General features: G+C 43.9%; 1 pseudogene across 1 annotated transcript in view; it reads left to right on the top strand.

Moving 5' to 3' along the window:
* Nucleotides 1–16,748, top strand: part of LOC311247128 (palmitoyltransferase ZDHHC7-like) — a 67,434-nt pseudogene extending 50,686 nt beyond the window's left edge. The window contains exons 6-8 of the transcript XR_014621007.1: nt 1,006–1,091; nt 7,252–7,382; nt 14,639–16,748. The product of XR_014621007.1 is annotated as a palmitoyltransferase ZDHHC7-like (transcript). The remainder of the gene's footprint in view (nt 1–1,005; nt 1,092–7,251; nt 7,383–14,638) is intronic.
* The last annotated feature ends 4,030 nt before the right edge of the window (nt 16,749–20,778 follow it).

Raw genomic sequence — 20,778 nt, 5'->3', positions numbered from 1 at the left:
TCCTCTCGTCTCCTCCTCTCTGCTCCTCCTCATCTCTGCTCCTCTCTGCTTCTCATCCTCTCTGCTCCTCCTCTCTGCTCCTCCTCATCTCTGCTCCTCTCTGCTTCTCATCCTCTCTGCTCCTCTCTGCTCCTCATCTCTGCTCCTCTCTGCTCCTCTCTGCTCCTCTCTGCTCCTCTCTGCTCCTCTCTGCTCCTCTCTGCTCCTCCTCTCTGCTCCTCCTCTCTGCTCCTCTCTGCTCCTCTCTGCTCCTCTCTGCTTCTCCTCCTCTCTGCTCCTCTCTGCTCCTCCTCTCTGCTCCTCTCTGCTCCTCCTCTCTGCTCCTCTCTGCTCCTCCTCCTCTTTGCTCCTCATCTCTCCTCCTCTCTGTTCCTCCTCCTCTCTGCCTCCTCTCTGCTGCTCCTCCTCCTCCTCTCTGCTCCTCTCTGCTCCTCTCTGCTCCTCCTCTCTGCTCCTCCTCCTCTCTGCTCCTCCTCCCTCTGCTCCTCCTCTTCTCTCCTCTCTGCTCCTCTCTGCTCCTCCTCTCTGCTCCTCCTCTCTGCTCCTCCTCCTCTCTGCTCCTCCTCCTCTCTGCTCCTCCTCTCTGCTCCTCCTCCTCTCTGCTCCTCCTCCCCTCTGCTCCTCCTCTTCTCTCCTCTCTGCTCCTCTCTGCTCCTCCTCTCTGCTCCTCCTCTCTGCTCCTCCTCCTCTCTGCTCCTCCTCCTCTCTGCTCCTCTCTGCTCCTCCTCCTCTCTGCTCCTCCTCCTCTCTGCTCCTCCTCCCCTCTGCTCCTCCTCTTCTCTCCTCTGCTCCTCCCCTCTGCTCCTCCTCTCTGCTCCTCCTCTCTCCTCCTCTCTGCTCCTCCTCTGATGTATGGAAGTCACTATGCTCACATATTCTAACTTTTACCAAGAGTGCAAAACCAAGTGCTGTTTCATTGTTTCATCAATATGGTTTCATCTCTCTCTCTCTCTCTCTCTCTCTCTCTCTCTCTCTCTCTCTCTCTCTCTCTCTCTCTCTCTCCAGATGTACATAGCGTTGATCTCAGCCCATGCCCTGGGCCTCAGCGCTATCCACTTCTTCACCTGTGTATGTACAAGTGCAATGGGATGGTGAGACCTGCCATGTATTTTCTTTTAGGTTCATCCAAACTGTCTTGGTAACTAGTGTTCTGTTGGGTCCATCCAAAAAGGTAGAGAGAGACGCATACGGTATATATGGTGGTTTATGTGAGAAAGGTAGAGAGAGCTGAGTGAATATGAACCAGGAGATGAGGGCAGTATTTCAGCTTTGACTGCCCCCTACAGGACACGGCTGGAAGTTTCCTGAGGACCCATTCAACATATTGTTTTTGGCTCATGACCCTAAACAGATTGCTATTGTGTTGATTAGCCTAAGCAAATGTAACCCTTTCACTACCACACTGCCAAATGGTTAACCCTTTCACTGTGACATACAGAAGGTTAACCCTTTCACTACCACACTACAGAAGGTCAACCCTTTCACTACCACACTACAGACAGTTAACCCTTTCACTACCACACTACAGAAGGTTAACCTTTCACTACCACACTACAGACAGTTAACCCTTTCACTACCACACTACAGAAGGTTAACCTTTCACTACCACACTACAGACAGTTACATCTTTCACTACCACACTACAGAAGGTTAACCCTTTCACTACCACACTAGAGAAGGTTAACCCTTTCACTACCACCTACAGAAGGTCAACCCTTTCACTACCACACTACAGACAGTTAACCCTTGCACTACCACACTACAGAAGGTTAACCCTTTCACTACCACAATACAGAAGGTCAACCCTTTCACTACCACACTACAGACGGTTAACCCTTTCACTACCACACTACATAATGTTAACCTTTCACTACCACACTACAGAATGTTAACCCTTTCACTACCACACTACATACGGTTAACCCTTTCACTACCACACTACATACTGTTAACCTTTCACTACCACACTACAGAAGGTTAACCCTTTCACTACCACACTACATACGGTTAACCCTTTCACTACCACACTACATAAGGTTAACCTTTCACTACCACACTACAGAAGGTTAACCTTTCACTACCACACTACAGACGGTTAACCCTTTCACTACCACACTACAGACGGTTAACCCTTTCACTACCACACTACAGACTGTTAACCCTTTCACTACCACACTACATACTGTTAACCCTTTCACTACCACACTACAGACGGTTAACCCTTTCACTACCAACTACAGACTGTTAACCAAATTCATCAACAGAAATGACCTGAATCATAAATCAATTGAAACTGTATGGGTGGAAATCCTATTCGAAAGGGCGAAATCCCTACTGGTTGGCACAGTCTACAGGCCGCCAGATCATAGTGAATTTTATGATACACTGGATGGGTGTTTAGCTGGAGTTGAGGATGTAGACAAAATTCTTATTGGAGACTGGAACACGGATATGCAACGAAAAGATGCACCCGTCTTCAAGTCATTCAGTAGGTTTTGTGATCTGCACGGCCTCAGCCAGCTAATCACCCAACCCACACGTGTATGTGAATCAACTCAGACTACCATTGACCTCATTCTGACCTCCGACAAGTCCAAGATCTCCAAGAAAGGGTTATAGCATGCGGGTTAAGTGATCATTATATGATATTCTGTACCCGCAAAAAACTAAAACAAAAGGCTGGCTGCCACAAAACAGTCACATCTAGAGACCTTAAAACCTACTCTAGCGAGGCCTTTAACCTTGAACTGGAGAGCCTGGACTGGTCAGATGAACTCAATGGTACACTGGTTGAAGAAACATGGCTTGGTTTCAAAACCAAATTCTCAACAATACTAAACGACATGGCCCCCCTAAGAACCACCAGGGTAAAAAATCGCGCTGAGCCGTGGATGCACTCCGAAATACTGGCCGCTATGAAAACCAGAGACAAAAAATGCTCTGAGTTTCGTAAAAATCAGTCAAAGCTTACTAAAAGCACGAGCAGTGAACTCCAAGCCCACGTGACTGAACTCAAACTAGAAAGAAACAGACTAAGAAACGACGTAAACTCCATGATCAAAACTGCAAAAAAGAATTTCATCAATGACAAAACTGAGGAAAACAAAAACAAACCACGTGAACTTTGGAAATTACTCAATAATCAACTAGGATGCAGTAAAAAACTTAAAACCAGATTCTCAAACATAAACATAAAAACGGACAACACGCTCATCACAGACAAGCTGGATGTAGCCAATTACTTAAACATTTTCTTCACAAACATAGCCACAACACTGGTAAACAAACTACCCTCCCACTCAGGGCTTTATGGGGTAGAACACATAGTAGCTTACTACAAAAACCTAGGGGTCCGCAAGGACGACTTCAAGCTGGAAATGGTAACAACAGATGAGGTACTCAATAAACTGAGCGCCCTCCAACCTAACAAGGCCACTGGCCATGACAACATCCCCTCCAAATTCCTCAGAGACTCAGCAGCCGCCATCACCCCAATCATCACACACATAATAAACCTCTCCATAAAACAGGGACACGTCCCCAAGGACTTCAAAATTGCGAGGGTGACCCCTCTGCACAAAAAGTGCAGCAAATTAGACCCAGGCAACTACCGCCCTGTTTCTATTCTCACCTCCATCTCGAAAGTCATGGAAAAAATAGTCTACGAACAGGTCGAAAAGTACCTAGCGGAAAAAAATCTAATCTACGAATTCCAATCTGGCTTCAGAACATCCCACTCCACTGACACATGCCTTCTCTATTTGAATGACCACATCAAACAAGAGGTGGACGCAGGCAAATACTGCGGCATGGTCATGCTGGACCTACAAAAGGCCTTTGACACGGTCAATCACTCCATTCTGATTGACAAGCTAAAAGCAATTGGTTTTGATAGTCTATCAGTGAGCTGGATGCAATCCTACCTTGAGGGGAGGGAACAGATGGTGGAGGTAAACGGTACCCTATCCCCCCCTCTCACAGTGAGCTGTGGTGTTCCACAAGGAAGCATACTAGGACCGCTACTGTTCCTAATTTATGCAAATGACATGTCGTCAGCTTGTGACTGCAACTTGTTCCTGTTTGCGGACGACTCAGCCCTGCTGGTCTCTGACAAGAACAAGTTACAGGTTGAAAAAACCCTCAGCTCGGAACTAGGCAGAATCTGCATATGGCTCGCTGATAACAAACTATCATTACACATGGGCAAAACAGAGTCCATTCTCTTCGGTTCAAATAACAAACTCAGCAAGACCGACGGCTTCTCAGTTACTGTGGGTGACAATATTGTCACAAGGAAAGATGAAATTACCTACCTGGGTTCCATCCTAGAGGCTAATCTCTCCTGTGACAAAATGGCATCCAATGTAATAAAAAAAGTCAACCAACGAACTCGATTCTTGTACCGGATCTCCTCTCTGGTAAACAAGAATACCCTGAAGACTCTGGCAGGAGCACTCATTCAGGGGTACTACGACTATGCTTGCACCTCATGGTACCAAAGCACCTCAAAGGCGCTAAAAACAAAATTACAAACATCTCAAAACAAACTGGTCAGACTACTGCTTGACCTTACTCCTAGAACCCACCTCACCCCTGCCCACTTTGACAACCTAGGATGGCTTAGAGTAGATGACAGAGTACAGCAACTTGCAATGGGCCTGGTCTACAAGATACACTACACGACCAAGGTACCCATGTACATGGCAAAATACTTCCCAAAGGTCAGTGAATACCACGATCACAACACCAGAGGGAGCTCCACAAATCATGTTAAACCCAGATTCGGCTCAAATAAGGGACTAAACACGTTTCGCAATTATGCCACATCAATGTGGAACGCCCTACCCAAAGCTGTAAAGGAATGTGGATCACTACCCACTTTCAAAACCTCTCTCAAGAGACACCTACGGGAGACTGCAATTCAACACTGGCCCCTGTAAATATCCTAACCCAACCCCCTCCAATGTACAGTCATTTACCTAGTATGGTTTTGTCAATAGTCCAATGTACAATTTTGTTTGTTTGTACAGAGTCTCCCCCCCCTCAATGTACAGTTTTGCTTGTTTATACAGTGTGCCCCCCCCCCCCCCCAACCACCTCCAATGTAAATTACCCAGTATGGTTGTCAATATCCCAGTGTACCCAACCCCCCCCACCCAACCTCCTCCAATGTACAGTTTCTACGTCAAATGTATATACTCCCTTTTCTTGACTCCTTCTGTATCACAAACAGTACTGTATTTGCAAATCTGGTATGTCATAAATGTATAGATGTAGCAGTACTGACTATCTGTATGTCATGTATGTCATATATGTCCTGATGAATTGAAAATGGGGGACCCTGGTGGAAACAAGACGAAAGTCTTTCTCTGGTCTGCATCCCCTTAACAATTGTGTGTATTGAGCTGTACTGTATTGTACCCATTCTGCAATCTGTTAATAAAGTTTTCAATCAATCAATCAATCAATCAACCCTTTCACTACCACACTACAGACGGTTAACCATTTCACTACCACACTACAGACGGTTAACCCTTTCACTACCACACTACAGACGGTTAACCCTTTCACTACCACACTACAGACAGTTAACCCTTTCACTACCACACTACAGACAGTTAACCCTTTCACTACCACACTACAGACTAGTGTGGTAGTGAAAGGGATACCCTGCTCTCTAGGCTGCTCAGGTCTAGATAAATACACAGCAACTAAAGGGTCCAATTTATCAATATGTCCACATTGAATACAAGGTACAACTCACACACTAAATGTTGCATCAACATTGCATAACCCGCCCTTCCCCCTATGAACCTATCTCGACCCTACCTCCCTCTCTTTCCCTCTCTCGACCCTCCCTCCCTCTCCCTCCCTCTCTCGACCCTCCCTCCCTCTCTCGACCCTCCCTCCCTCTCTCGACCCTCCCTCTCTCTCTCAACCCTCCCTCTCCCTCCCTCTCTCGACCCTCCCTCCCTCTCTCGACCCTCCCTCTCTCTCTCAACCCTCCCTCTCCCTCCCTCTCTCGACCCTCCCTCTCTCTCCCTCCCTCTCTCGACCCTCCCTCCCTCTCTCGACCCTCCCTCCCTCTCCCTCCCTCCCTCTCTCGACCCTCCCTCCCTCTCTCGACCCTCCCTCCCTCCCTCTCCCTCCCTCTCTCGACCCTCCCTCCCTCCCTCTCTCGACCCTCCCTCCCTCTCTCGACCCTCCCTCCCTCTCCCTCCCTCCCTCTCTCGACCCTCCCTCCCTCTCACTCCCTCTCTCGACCCTCCCTCCCTCTCCCTCCCTCTCTCGACCCTCCCTCCCTCTCTCGACCCTCCCTCCCTCTCACTCCCTCTCTCGACCCTCCCTCCCTCTCCCTCCCTCTCTCGACCCTCCCTCCCTCTCTCGACCCTCCCTCCCTCTCCCTCCCTCTCTCGACCCTCCCTCCCTCTCTCGACCCTCCCTCCCTCTCCCTCCCTCTCTCGACCCTCCCTCCCTCTCCCTCCCTCTCTCGACCCTCCCTCCCTCTCCCTCCCTCTCTCGACCCTCCCTCCCTCTCTCGACCCTCCCTCCCTCTCCCTCCCTCTCTCGACCCTCCCTCCCTCTCCCTCCCTCTCTCGACCCTCCCTCCCTCTCTCGACCCTCCCTCCCTCTCCCTCCCTCTCTCGACCCTCCCTCCCTCTCCCTCCCTCTCTCGACCCTCCCTCCCTCTCTCGACCCTCCCTCCCTCTCCCTCCCTCTCTCGACCCTCCCTCCCTCTCTCGACCCTCCCTCCCTCTCCCTCCCTCTCTCGACCCTCCCTCCCTCTCTCGACCCTCCCTCCCTCTCCCTCCCTCTCTCGACCCTCCCTCCCTCTCACTCCCTCTCTCGACCCTCCCTCCCTCTCCCTCCCTCTCTCGACCCTCCCTCCCTCTCCCTCCCTCTCTCGACCCTCCCTCCCTCTCCCTCCCTCTCTCGACCCTCCCTCCCTCTCTCGACCCTCCCTCCCTCTCCCTCCCTCTCTCGACCCTCCCTCTCCCTCCCTCTCTCGACCCTCCCTCTCCCTCCCTCTCTCGACCCTCCCTCTCCCTCCCTCTCTCGACCCTCCCTCCCTCCCTCCCTCTCTCGACCCTCCCTCCCTCTCCCTCCCTCCCTCTCACTCCCTCTCTCGACCCTCCCTCCCTCTCTCGACCCTCCCTCCCTCTCTCGACCCTCCCTCTCCCTCTCTCGACCCTCCCTCCCTCCCTCTCTCGACCCTCCCTCCCTCTCTCGACCCTCCCTCCCTTCCTCCAGAGTGTAGTGGCTTCTCTCCCGGGGTGTCAGTGTTGCTGCTGATCTTCCTCTGCCTGGAAGCGGTCCTCTTCCTCATCTTCACGGTGGTGATGTTTGGAACGCAGATCCACTCCATCTGCAACGACGAGACGGTGAGGCAACAAGACAGCTATGTGTCTCTGGGAAACACGCAAAAGTTGCATTTTATTTTATTTATTTCATTCATCGTTTTTTTATTTGTACTTGTTTTTATTCAGCACAAAATTAAGACAGTACAGATATACAAATACCTTTTACAACACATTCTCAATTACCAGCTTGCCTGTAATGTATCAGTAATAGACAGCTATGCTTGGGGAAGGGGGGGGGGGGGGGCAACATAAAAACGGAATATAATACATGTGTGGATGAAAACCGCCAGTAAGTGTTGAAACATAAAGACAGATTTAAGAATAATAATGATATAAGAGTGAAGTTAGTAGTTACAGTTTAGATGCATTCACAGTTGTGTATTGAAGGAAAACACATTTAGACTAGGGCCATGTCCACACTAAAACGATTTTGGTCGTTTTAGGCAAAGTATTTGATCGTTTGCATCGTTCTGCCCCACGGAACTGCGTTCTGGCAGCCTGAAGACGGTACTTTTTGATACTAGCTCCCAGAGTGTGCAAGCCTGAAGACGCCCCCCCATTGCGTCACCATCTTTACAAACGACACGCGTGTTCTCCTGAACCGATGACGCGTTGGCCCACCTCTCCCTTACCCCGCATGTGCAAACTCTCAGCCAACATCACAACAACAATGGCGTCGTACAGAGTAGTTGCGTTCGTGGTGCAGAAGCTATTGAGCCTGATCGGGCTTTTGCGGCAAACTGTTGTATATAGCATACCCCTTCTGTTGATCATGACAAATTCTCTCTTACCTTGACGATTAAAAAGCCTCCATAATTTAGTAAATAGTATCCCCATGGCATGGTGTTGAGCTGTAGCCAGCAAGCTATGCTATCAATATTAGCTAAATAATTAGCGTCACATAGCTGGCATTTTTCTGAAAACCCAAGCACATATTGTTCCATAGCATACGCCTTCAGTTGATCATGACAAATCCTCTCTTACCTTGACGATTAAAAAGCCTCCATAATTTAGTAAATAAGGCTGTATCCAGCCGGCTAGCATTGATGCTATTCAAAATTCTATCCACATTAGCTAAATAGCTAACCAACTAAATACAATAGACAGTGGTATCCTGAGGTAACGTTAAATACAGACAACGTTTGCTAGTCGAAATGACTGGACACAGGGACAAGTTAAACATCAATCAATTCATTTATTCCAACAGGTAGTTTCAGCTGCATGTGAGCCGCGGTCTTTCTCTCCTCTCCGTTGGAGACTAATGTTACGTTAGCTCGAAAAGCACAGAACCGGCCGACACAAGTTAAGCTGCTAGCAACAGACACTATAACACTTCCGGTCGGGGGTTTTCAAAATAAAACAGGAAAGATATTTATTTTGTAAATTTGTGGCATGCACTTATTATCTTGAGACGTTTTTGTTTTTTACGGAAACCTAAAAACGAAACGAAAACTAAACAGATCAAAATCGTTTTAGTCTGGACAAGGCCCGAGTTCACAGTTGTGTATTGAAGGAAAACACATTTAGACTAGGTTCATTCACAGTTGTGTATTTAAGGAAGGGAAAACACATTAAGCTTCATTCACAGTTGTGTATTTAAGGAAGGGAAAACACATTAAGGTTCATTCACAGTTGTGTATTTAAGGAAGGGAAAACACATTAAGCTTCATTCACAGTTGTGTATTTAAGGAAGGGAAAACACATTAAGGTTCATTCACAGTTGTGTATTTAAGGAAGGGAAAACACATTAAGGTTCATTCACAGTTGTGTATTGAAGGAAAACACATTTAGACTAGGTTCATTCACAGTTGTGTATTTAAGGAATGGAAAACACATTTAGGTTCATTCACAGTAGTGTATTGAAGGAAAACACATTTAGGTTCATTCACAGTTTTAAGCGGAAAATAACCATTCAAGTTGACCCTGTGTGTTTTATTGCATCATACAACGAGAGCTTTTGAACCAGGGGGGCGGGGCCAAGTTGAATGTCACTTCTGTGGTCCATATCGTATACTAGTGTATGAGGTGAATTAGTGACATTAGTGTATGGGGTGAATTAGTGACATTACCAGTGAATGAGGTGAATTAGTGACATTCTCAAAGACACCGTGACGTTACGAGACCGCCGCCATCTTAGTTTAGGGGACAACAAACGAGCAAAAGTGAGCTCCATTTTTAAATAGTAGTAATATAAACATGAACAAGGCATGTAGGCTACTTGAAGCCTCCAGTGCACATACACTGAGAAGGGACTATATGGTGAAGTAGCTAGCAGCTAACATTTATCTGCTGTTTACAGCCTCACAGCCAATAATTAATTTACGATATAAATATTTGTTCCTTATTCTCACCTGTTAGGAAATGGGTAGTAGAGCAGACATACATATGATTTGACTTGGGGGACCAGTGTCTGCTTTGATCGACTCTCCCGCCTGCGTCTGCGTGTGCCCTCTTGATGGCCACCAGCCACTTTTTCCTCCGTGATGCCTCAACTGGTATTATATAAAATTTTAGTTTTTATTTTGTTATTGGTACAAAACGTCACACAGCAGCTCTTTGGCATTTTGATGCACTGAAGAATACGAATATTTTATTAATAATAATAAACTTTATTTATAAAGCACTTTTCATGCAATAGAAAGCAGCCGAGTGCTTTGACAACACAAAAAATGAAATGTACAAATTAATAATAAAATGCATGACTCAGTAGACAAATTGCATATCACAAGCAATAGAATAAATAGAAAGAAGAAAAAGAGTTAAATAAAATGATTTAAGCAAAAGGAGTATACTAAATACTAGGGCTGTCTTAAATACTTCGAAGCTTCGTTCGATGGCACAAGCTTCGAACATAAAAAAAAATCGAAGTTTAAAATATATATATATATATATATATATATATATATATATATATATATATATAAAAGAAAATGTATACTTTTTTTTTCTTTTTCTTTTTTGCCTCCAAAATCTTGCGCCTCCATTCCAATGAAACAAAAGTAAGTGGCGCCTTCCCGCCTCCATTCCAATGAAACGAAAGTAAGCGGCGCCTCGACTCCACCTCTCTACAACAAGCACGCGGAGATTATCTGTGTTGAAAACAACAAGGACATGTGCAGCAGACATGTCGACGAAGAAGCGAAGCAATGCCGTTTGTTATTTAAGACTATGTCGGACAGATTTGTGTTCATTGTGCTGCTTTTTTAAAGTGTCCCGACCCATATAAAAATACGTCTTAATAAAACGTGCTTAATTAAGTCGAATTCTGCCTTTGTCTCTATCAACTACATATAAATATTTATATAATTGTTTGCTTGATAGACGAAGGTTGCAACATAATTATGTAATGTCATGTCGTTGGCTGTGAGAGCAGCCCCACTGCACCCAGGCAGCGCAGCCGAGTGAAACCTTGTTGGCTGCGTCACAGTCACGAAAGGGGCTACTTAATGAATTAATCCAATCCACTTTATTTATAGAGCACATTTAAAAACAACAACGTTTACCAAAGTGCTGTACAAGTCCCACAACATAAGATAAAAAATATATGATAATGGATCGATTATCCAAGTGGGGGTCCGGGGGGGGGGAGCGAGCGAGAGCATAATATGCTCTCGCTCGCTCCCCCCCCCCGGACCCCCACTTGGATAATCCATCCATTATCATATATTTTTATCTTCGTCGACATGTCTGCTGCACATGTCCTTGTTGTTTTCAACACAGATAATCTCCACGTGCTTGTTGTAGAGAGGTGGAGTCGAGGCGCCACTTACTTTCGTTTCATTGGAATGGAGGCGCAAGATTTTGGAGGCAAAAAAAATATGTAGGGTATTAGATAGCAAGTGGTATATTTCTCGTATAATACATTTATTCAAATGGTGATTTAAATTGGAGGTGTACTGTTAATTAATGCTTGTATATCTAATTTTATGTTGTTATGTTTATGTGTATGTTTAAAAAAACAATAAAAAAAAATTATAAAAATATATATATATATTATAATTTTTTTTAATTTTTAATTTTTAATTTTTTTGAAGCTTCGAATTAAAATCGAAGCTCGGCCCCGAAGCTTCTATTGCCAAAAAAAGCTTTGAAGGTCAGCCCTACTAAATACAGTTAAAAGCCAAGTAAAAAGATGTGTTTTCAGATGCTGTTTAAAAAAGGTCCACTGAGCCCATCTCTCTTTGGGTAGAGTGTTCCACAGTTTCGGTGCGTAATAAAAGAAAGCTTATTCTGCAATTTGTCTGTGGGGCACTTTAGGGCCAATTAAAAGATTTGCTTCAGTGGACCTAAGCAGTGGCATTTTTAAATGTAAAATGTTGGTGGGGCAATGATTCTTCCGGGCCTGGCGGTAGGCGTGTGTGGGGGTGGGGGAGAAAGCGAACGTTTTTAGTGTAAAAAAAAACACCTTATGTATTGCATTCTGATGATTTCTTTTGCACTTTGTGATGGATTCAATTAACTGCTATTATAGAGCTCAAACGCCACTGAAGGCCAGTAAAAGCCTCTTCTAGGTTGTTCTCATGGATGGACGGTTTTCTCCTCTAAATTCAGGGTTTCAAACCTGTGCTCGAGTAAATAATCCACCTTGTTAATTTTCACGTAACGTCACTAGCTAACGTTAGGTAGTTTACAGTAGCTGCTGTTAGCAATGAAAAGCTTCTTTGCAGACTGAAATCCGACGCCAGCCAACTTTGAAATACGAAATGACGTACACCCCCGAGCCCCACTTGCCATCAAATTGATGTGGTCTACTGTGAATGAGACGACACCCTGAGCATGCGCACTTGGATTCTCCCCCCTACAGTACACCTTGCATTGATAGAGAGGGGCTAGCCCCATTCGTGCTAATTGAGACCTAACGATCGGGAGAATGACGCAATCTGAAACAGCAAGGCAGAGAGATGACATGAACTAAAATACTAATAAAATGTATATGCAATTTAGTAAAATGCTATAACCATACATAATACATTTGAGCAAATAGGCAAATCTTTAACTCATTGACCGCCGGGAATTAGACGGGCCCCACTCTAGCACTGTTGTTGTTTGTAGAGCTATAACTATATTCTGTATTATGGATACAATACTATGGCCCATTTGACATCACCTATCTATCGTTCAATATGTGAAAACGAATACATTTTTCCATCCATACATTCCCGTGTTATACCGTGGTGAATATAAGTATGGTTTTAGAGCGGTCTAGGGTAATTCCCGAAATGCTGAGTTATAGACGTATACGTCAAATCCACTATAGACATTGCCATTTCTTGCCTGTACACGCTATTATTCCGAAATCAAATCTATATCATAGGTATTATGTTCCATCATGAATGCATGAAAGGGGGGGGGGTCGTTTCTGATTATTTGATTGTCAGTAACGGCATTCGTATTGAACACTAAAAATGCTTATCAGTCCGATCAGTATAAAAGCATTGCAGGATCAATCAAAAATGTACATCAAATCGTCCTTACCTGTGATCAGGAGTATTCCAAAAATAATATTCCAATTGTTTGATCGCCATCAGGTACATCCAATGTCTATTTGGTCCACGGCATAATCCATCACAACATATGGATCGGGATATTTGACGCGCTTCAATGGAACCGGAAGAACCGTTCGCCTCGCCCGACAAGGAAAAATGAAACCCGAAACATTTGGCCATTCCACAGGCCAAGATACAAGGTTACAAAGGGTGCTCGATACCGCTGTCTAGCTGGATGCGGCCGGTATTGCACTTTGGCATTCTCAGGATGATTCCCCATGTTAACCCAGAGTCCGCGTGCCTGTAATGAATAGAAATATCGAATAAAAGAAATAACGATCAAATAACGTATATATACGCGGTTGGCGTTCAACGGTTGTCGGCCAAACGCGTATATATTCGCTGTTGGCGGCCATTGAGTTAAGAGTGAATAACGTTTGTCTGCAGTTCTTTTTGGTGACACTAGGTGGGGCTCTGTCCCTAATGACCAGTCACCACTGGACCTAAGTGTTCTTGAAGGGGTGTAAAACAGCAGAGACTCTGTGATATAAAATGGTGCTAAGTCATTTAAGGCCTTATACACAAGTAAAATAACTTTAAAATCAATTCTAAAAGAGACAGGGAGCCAATGTACTGCAGCTAAAACAGGGATGAAATGCTCTCTCTTAGTGTTTTCATTAAAAGTCTGGCAGCAGAGTTTTGCATCAACTGTAATTTCTCAATAGATTTTCTTGGTAGACCAGTAAAAAGAGCATTACAGTAATCTAAACTAAAATAAAAGCATGAATTCGTTTTTCAGCATCCTGTTGGTTAGGGATGTCCGATATTATCTGCCTACCGATATTATCGGCTGATATCGGCATAAATGATTATTATTATTATTTTATTTTTTACATTTCTATAACCTTTATTTACCCAGGCAAGCAAGTAAGAACAAATTCTGATTTTATTTATTGTCAAAAGTATGCATAATGTTGTGTTAATTCCACAACAAGAGATATGTAATGTTAATTACCTGAAATTATTAAATGTTTTGGGGGGCGGGGGGGGGGGCCAACCCTGCATATATCGGTATCGGTTGATATCTGTATCGGAAATTAAGAGTTGGACAATATCGGTATATCAGTATCGGTAAAAAAGCCAATATCGAGCATCCCTACTGTTGGTTTAAAAATGGCCGCACTTTGGCAATAATATTTCTTAAATGAAAAAATGCTACTTCAGTCTAGGGATGCACCGATCCGATATTGGTATGGGTATCGGCCGCCGATATCAGTAAAATAGCTGGATCGGGTATCGGTAAAAAATATATATATATATATCGTTTTTTTTTTATAATAATAAATAAAATAACAAATAACCATTCAGTACATTATATCTGTGTTAATTTGTTACATTTAGTTTGACTAAGTTAGGAAAGTAATGTTTTAAGTCAAGCCTGATGTTGCCTTGTTGCACAACAGAATGATCCCAGTCTCTTCCACACAGTGACAGGGAGGCATACAGTTTATTAATTGAATGAATGAAGTTTATTTTCTGTCTTTGTTTACAACAAATCAAAAACACACTTGTGATCCTTTACAATTCATAAAAACAAAATAAAAAAAATGTAAAATACATTTTTGAACTTTTTTTTATAACTTTTTTTTAGAAAAATAATTTGACAATGGGTATCGGATCGGTATCGGTATTGGCCGATACCCAAACCCAGGTATCGGTATCGGGACTGAAAAAGTCAGATCGGTGCATCCCTGCTTCAGTCGTTGACCGAAACCTTCGTGTCTCTTTCAGGAAATTGAGCGTCTGAAGAACGCGAAGCCCACGTGGGAGCGCCGCGTGCGCTGGGACGGGATGCGGTCCGCGTTCGGAGGCCCGCCCTCCGTCCTGTGGTGCAATCCCTTCACGGGCCTTCGTCTGCGCCGCCTGCTGCTGTCGACCCAGAACCAGACCCGTCGGGGCGGAGCGGAGTTCTCCGTCTGAGGGGAGCGGGGAGCAGGGCTCTCAGTCTGAGGGGAGCAGAGTTCTCCGTCTGAGGGGAGCGGGGAGCAGGGCTCTCAGTCTGAGGGGAGCAGGGAGCGGAGTTCTCCGTCTGAGGGGAGCAGGGCTCTCAGTCTGAGGGGAGCAGAGTTCTCCGTCTGAGGGGAGCGGGGAGCAGGGCTCTCAGTCTGAGGGGAGCAGAGTTCTCCGTCTGAGGGGAGCGGGGAGCAGGGCTCTCAGTCTGAGGGGAGCAGGGAGCGGAGTTCTCCGTCTGAGGGGAGCAGGGCTCTCAGTCTGAGGGGAGCAGAGTTCTGCGTCTGAGGGGAGCGTGGAGCAGACCCCCTGCTCTCCCTCTCTGCAGGGCTCTCAGTCTGTGGGGAGCGGGGAGCAGACCCCCTGCTCTCCCTCTCTGCAGGGCTCTCAGTCTGAGGGGAGCGGGGAGCAGACCCCCTGCTCTCCCTCTCTGCAGGGCCTGAGAGGAGAGACCCACCGTCATCCCTCTACATGAGTAGGACAGTTTTTTTTTGTAACAACTTAAATAACGACTTAAATTTTATTTAGAAAATGAGCAGCTTTTTTTTTGGTCCGCAGTATAGAACTGAACACCAGTCTGAAGGTGCTGTTCTGCACAAGGTGCTGTTCTGTGGGTCAGAACCAGGGGTCGTGTTGACAGGACTGTCATCGCTGAGTCTCATCGCTGAGTCTCATCGCTGGACTAAAAGTAAAGCCTTGATGGAAGGTTTTGAATCGAAACGTTATGTTGACTAATTATTAACACTTTAACTGCCGAAAACGCCGGAACTCGTCATTCCCCGCCATGCTCAAGTTGCCGCGGACGCCGTAACTCGTCTTTGATATCAATATTTCAAAAATCTGTGATCGGAATCATATTTCCCCTCTGCAGCCTTGACACACAGTACTGATCTCCTCTCAACCCTCTAGCGGTTCAAGAGCGCCATCTGGTGGCCGATCGGCAGATCGAAACCGGATGTCAACCTTTAACCCGGCAGGACTCACTCCATATGTGGTCCGGGCACTCGCTAATGTTAGAGAGACTCAGTCTTCACACAGTGAACATCGATCGGTGGAAATAACTCGAAAAAACAACATGATTTGGACGTATATACTATTATACAACCTGGAAATAGATCGGGTATTTCGACATCCCATAATGGAAAACTGTCTACTCCACGCTGATCGCCCAACGGCCCGAGGAGACTGGGGTGAGTTTTAGCGTGTAGTATTACCGTGTTCGATATAAACTGCTATGATGAACATATGACCCACATTAGATGAATGGTATAACGTTCAAGTTTCAAGTTTCTTTAATAGTTGTCATACAGAAGTACAGAATACTTTTATACAAAATGCTTCTTACTGTTACGCTCCAGAGACTGTGCTAGACAAGATAGTATCAAATAACATAGTATAGCATGTAATTTAGAAGAAGAAAAAAGGTCACAGTGTTCGGTATAGACATATGTACAATGTTCATATGTACAATGTTCTGAGTTATGTTCCGTTGCCCACGGAATTATAAACGCCCCCTCGCCCATCCGGTCAACATCAGATGACGTGTAGTAACTTCCAGAACCACATCCAGTTGAAATTTATTATCTGGCACAGATCGCTATCAAACTGTATTTCATCATCAATATAATGCATTTGGGGCTATAAATCACGTTCTGGAGAAAGCTGCAGAAAGAGATGAAAACATACTTATACTTTAGACCATATTTTAGTATGAATATGTGAATGAAAAAGTTTAACGTTCATACACCCTGAACAATACATATAGGACATTGAATGGGCCCTAATAATGGCAATCTAGCAATAGAATTTAAAAAGTTATAGCCCTGCAAAGAAGGGGAACTTCTCCATAGACAAATAGAGCTGGCAAGGGATGGTATATCATGAATTTAACCTCGGCAGTTAAAGTGTTAATGTTGTTGTTTTTGTTATTATTATTATTATTATTATTATTATTATTATTATTATTATTATTATTATTATTATTATTATTATTATTATTATTATTATTATTATTATTATTATTATTATTATTATTATTATTATTATTATTACTTTGATTATTATTGTTAGCATTATTATTATCTTATTATTATGAAAAAAAAATTATGAACTTATTTCACTTTACTTTTGTTCTTGTTTATTTTTTTTTTTTAGTCCAATGATTTAATGAGTTGAGGCCCCGTATCGGCCCATCTGGGTCTCTTGCCTCTACTCAGCACCTTTATATACTTTCTGTCATGGTCAATGTTTTTACTGTTTTGTTGAAATGGTGCGAAATAAAAAATTAATTAAATATGTTGACAGTACTTGAAGAGTCTGCCGTGAAACGGAGTGCATCACAGATGGGCCTCCGAGATCTGCATGTAGAGCACATCGTCTAAACACAGCCCTCGTCCTCATGCGGGAGGACTGTTCTGTTATCCATCTCCCCGTTCTTTCTCTTTGTATTCTTTATTTATTATTTGAGTGACTTTATCCAGTAGGAATGAAGCGGTTTTTAGGACGAACACTGCTGGATAATGTTTTTATTTCATGTCTGTGCCATCATCACGATGACAACACTGCTGGATAATGTTTTTATTTCATGTCCGTGACAACATCATTATGACAACACTGCTGGATAATGTTTTTATTTCATGTCCGTGACAACATCATTATGACAACACTGCTGGGTAATGTTTTTATTTCATGTCTGTGACATCATCACGATGACAGCACTGCTGGGTAATGTTTTTATTTCATGTCCGTGACATCATCACGATGACAGCACTGCTGGGTAATGTTTTTATTTCATGTCCGTGACATCATCACGATGACAGCACTGCTGGGTAATGTTTTTATTTCATGTCCGTGACATCATCACGATGACAGCACTGCTGGGTAATGTTTTTATTTCATGTTTGTGACATCATCACGATGACAACACTGCTGGATAATGTTTTTATTTCATGTCCGTGACATCATCACGATGACAGCACTGCTGGGTAATGTTTTTATTTCATGTCCGTGACATCATCACGATGACAGCACTGCTGGGTAATGTTTTTATTTCATGTCCGTGACATCATCACGATGACAGCACTGCTGGGTAATGTTTTTATTTCATGTCTGTGACATCATCACGATGACAGCACTGCTGGGTAATGTTTTTATTTCATGTCTGTGACATCATCACAAGATGTCACAAGATGACAACACTGCAGTTGATTAAATGGCAGTTTTAGGTCAATTAGACAGATTCGTTTTGGCTACAGATTATCACAGAAAATTCGACTTTTTAAGTCACATTTTTAAATATATTTGTCTGCTTATTAGGGCTGCTCGATTATGGACGAAAATCATAATCACAATTATTTTGATTGATATTGAAATCACGATTATTAAACACGATTACTCGTTGCTTTGAGAACACCATATGACGACGACTGAATTAGTTTGACCTTTGTTCTCGACCAAAGGCTGCCTTTCTGTCGTCTTCTCCAAGTTACCAAAGACGTTTCAAAATACGGAGAAATGTTCCTCCTCCTTCTCAACGCCAGCTGAGACAGAGCGAGAGCAGTTTGGGTGGGGTTCAGTGCCTTGCTCAAGGACACTTTGACAGAGATGGCGGGCACAATAGAAGGAATACCAGCCACTCTCCAGTTGTTAGCTTGCAAGAGTCCACCCTCCTGACCAACAGTCTCATCGGAGAACACCAATAAAGTACTACAAGAGTCCACCCTCCTGACCAACAGTCTCATCGGAGAACACCAATAAAGTACTACAAGAGTCCACCCTCCTGACCAACAGTCTCATCGGAGAACACCAATAAAGTACTACAAGAGTCCACCCTCCTGACCAACAGTCTCATCGGAGAACACCAATAAAGTACTACAAGAGTCCACCCTCCTGACCAACAGTCTCATCGGAGAACACCAATAAAGTACTACAAGAGTCCACCCTCCTGACCAACAGTCTCATCGGAGAACACCAATAAAGTACTACAAGAGTCCACCCTCCTGACCAACAGTCTCATCGGAGAACACCAATAAAGTACTACAAGAGTCCACCCTCCTGACCAACAGTCTCATCGGAGAACACCAATAAAGTACTACAAGAGTCCACCCTCCTGACCAACAGTCTCATCGGAGAACACCAATAAAGTACTACAAGAGTCCACCCTCCTGACCAACAGTCTCATCGGAGAACACCAATAAAGTACTACAAGAGTCCACCCTCCTGACCAACAGTCTCATCGGAGAATACCAATAAAGTACTACAAGAGTCCACCCTCCTGACCAACAGTCTCATCGGAGAATACCAATAAAGTACTACAAGAGTCCACCCTCCTGACCAACAGTCTCATCGGAGAATACCAATAAAGTACTACAAGAGTCCACCCTCCTGACCAACAGTCTCATCGGAGAATACCAATAAAGTACTGCTCCAAAACAAACCCTGTAACAAGGAGTTGAACCAACAATCATTTCAGTGATTTTAAAGTGATACAAAAAGATTACTTCACCAAAAGGAAAAACTGTTCTGATGTATTTTGCAGACAATTACTTAGAGAATTGTTGAGTAAATGAGTTTGAATATTAGCCACCAGTGATGTCATCAGGGATATAGAATCATTGTGTTGCGTTATTTACAGCTCAATTAAATGATAAGGTAGCAGTCCCTATAACATAATTATTGGCAAAAAAAAATCCTACGTAATTTCATTGAGCTGTAATTAACACCACATGACTCAATGTCCCAGATGACATCACTGGTGGCCATATTCAAACTAAATTACTCTCAATAACTAAAAATGAATTCCTGCTGGAGAATGCGCAATCGGTACAGGACCCCAGAATATTATGGATGTCGGTAAAGGGATTTATCAAGGATTTCACCGGGGTCTTTTCCTCCAAAATACGCAAGAATCGTTGTTCAAAACTGGCAGAGCTGGAAACGCTTTACTCTACGTTATTTTCCTCTTTACAATACAACTACTCGGTTCGATTGGAATCTCAAATTAATGTGTTAAAAAAGGAGATTAATGCCACTTTAAAACAACAATCTGAAGTTCAATACGTAGCACAAGACAACAGTATTACTTTCATGGTTCTAAACCAAGTCACCTACTAGCTATGCAGATACGAGCCAACGCAAAATTTGCAGATATCCCTACTATTAAGGCACAGCAAGGACTTGTTACAGACCCTAAAAAAATCAACGAGACATTGAAAAAGTTTTACTCCAACTTGTACAAATCAGAAATGGCCTTCGATCAAAACAAAATGGACATATATCTTAATCAAATTAACCTTCCTAAACTATCAGAGGATGACGCTAAACAGTTAGAAACACCCATCACACTAGATGAACTTAGGGAGGCTATATCTGAAATGCAAAGTGGTAAGGCTCCTGGAAGGGACGGTATCCCACCAGAAATGTACCTCTCATGCTGGGATGTAATTGGACCCCTATTACTTAATATGATTTTATACTCAATCAAGGAGGGGAATTTCCATAAGATTGACAATATTGCACTCATAACAGTCCTCCTTAAAAAAGACAAAGACCCCACCGATTGTGGTAGTATACCCTTGAGCCTCCTCGGAACCGATATCAAGCTGTATTCCAAGGTATTAGCCATCAGACTTCAAAAGCATATGACGTCTTTAGTTCATCCTGATCAGACTGGCTTCATAAGAGGCCGCTTGATCACGGATAATATAAGACGGTTATTTACATGTGCTAGATGCCAGCAAGGATGACACCCCACCTATAGCGATGCTGTCCCTGGATGCGATGAAAGCCTTTGATAGGTTGGAATGGTCTTATTTATGGGCAGTACTAGAAAGGATGGGGTTAGGAAAAGGATTCATTGATATGATAAAAGTATTATACAAAGACCCATCGAACATGATTACAACAGGTATAATCACCTCCGA

Source organism: Notolepis coatsorum (assembly GCF_963971535.1).
Source record: "Notolepis coatsorum genome assembly, chromosome: 20".
Taxonomy (NCBI): Eukaryota; Metazoa; Chordata; class Actinopteri; order Aulopiformes; family Paralepididae; genus Notolepis; species Notolepis coatsorum.
This window is presented reverse-complemented; position numbering and strand designations above follow the sequence as displayed.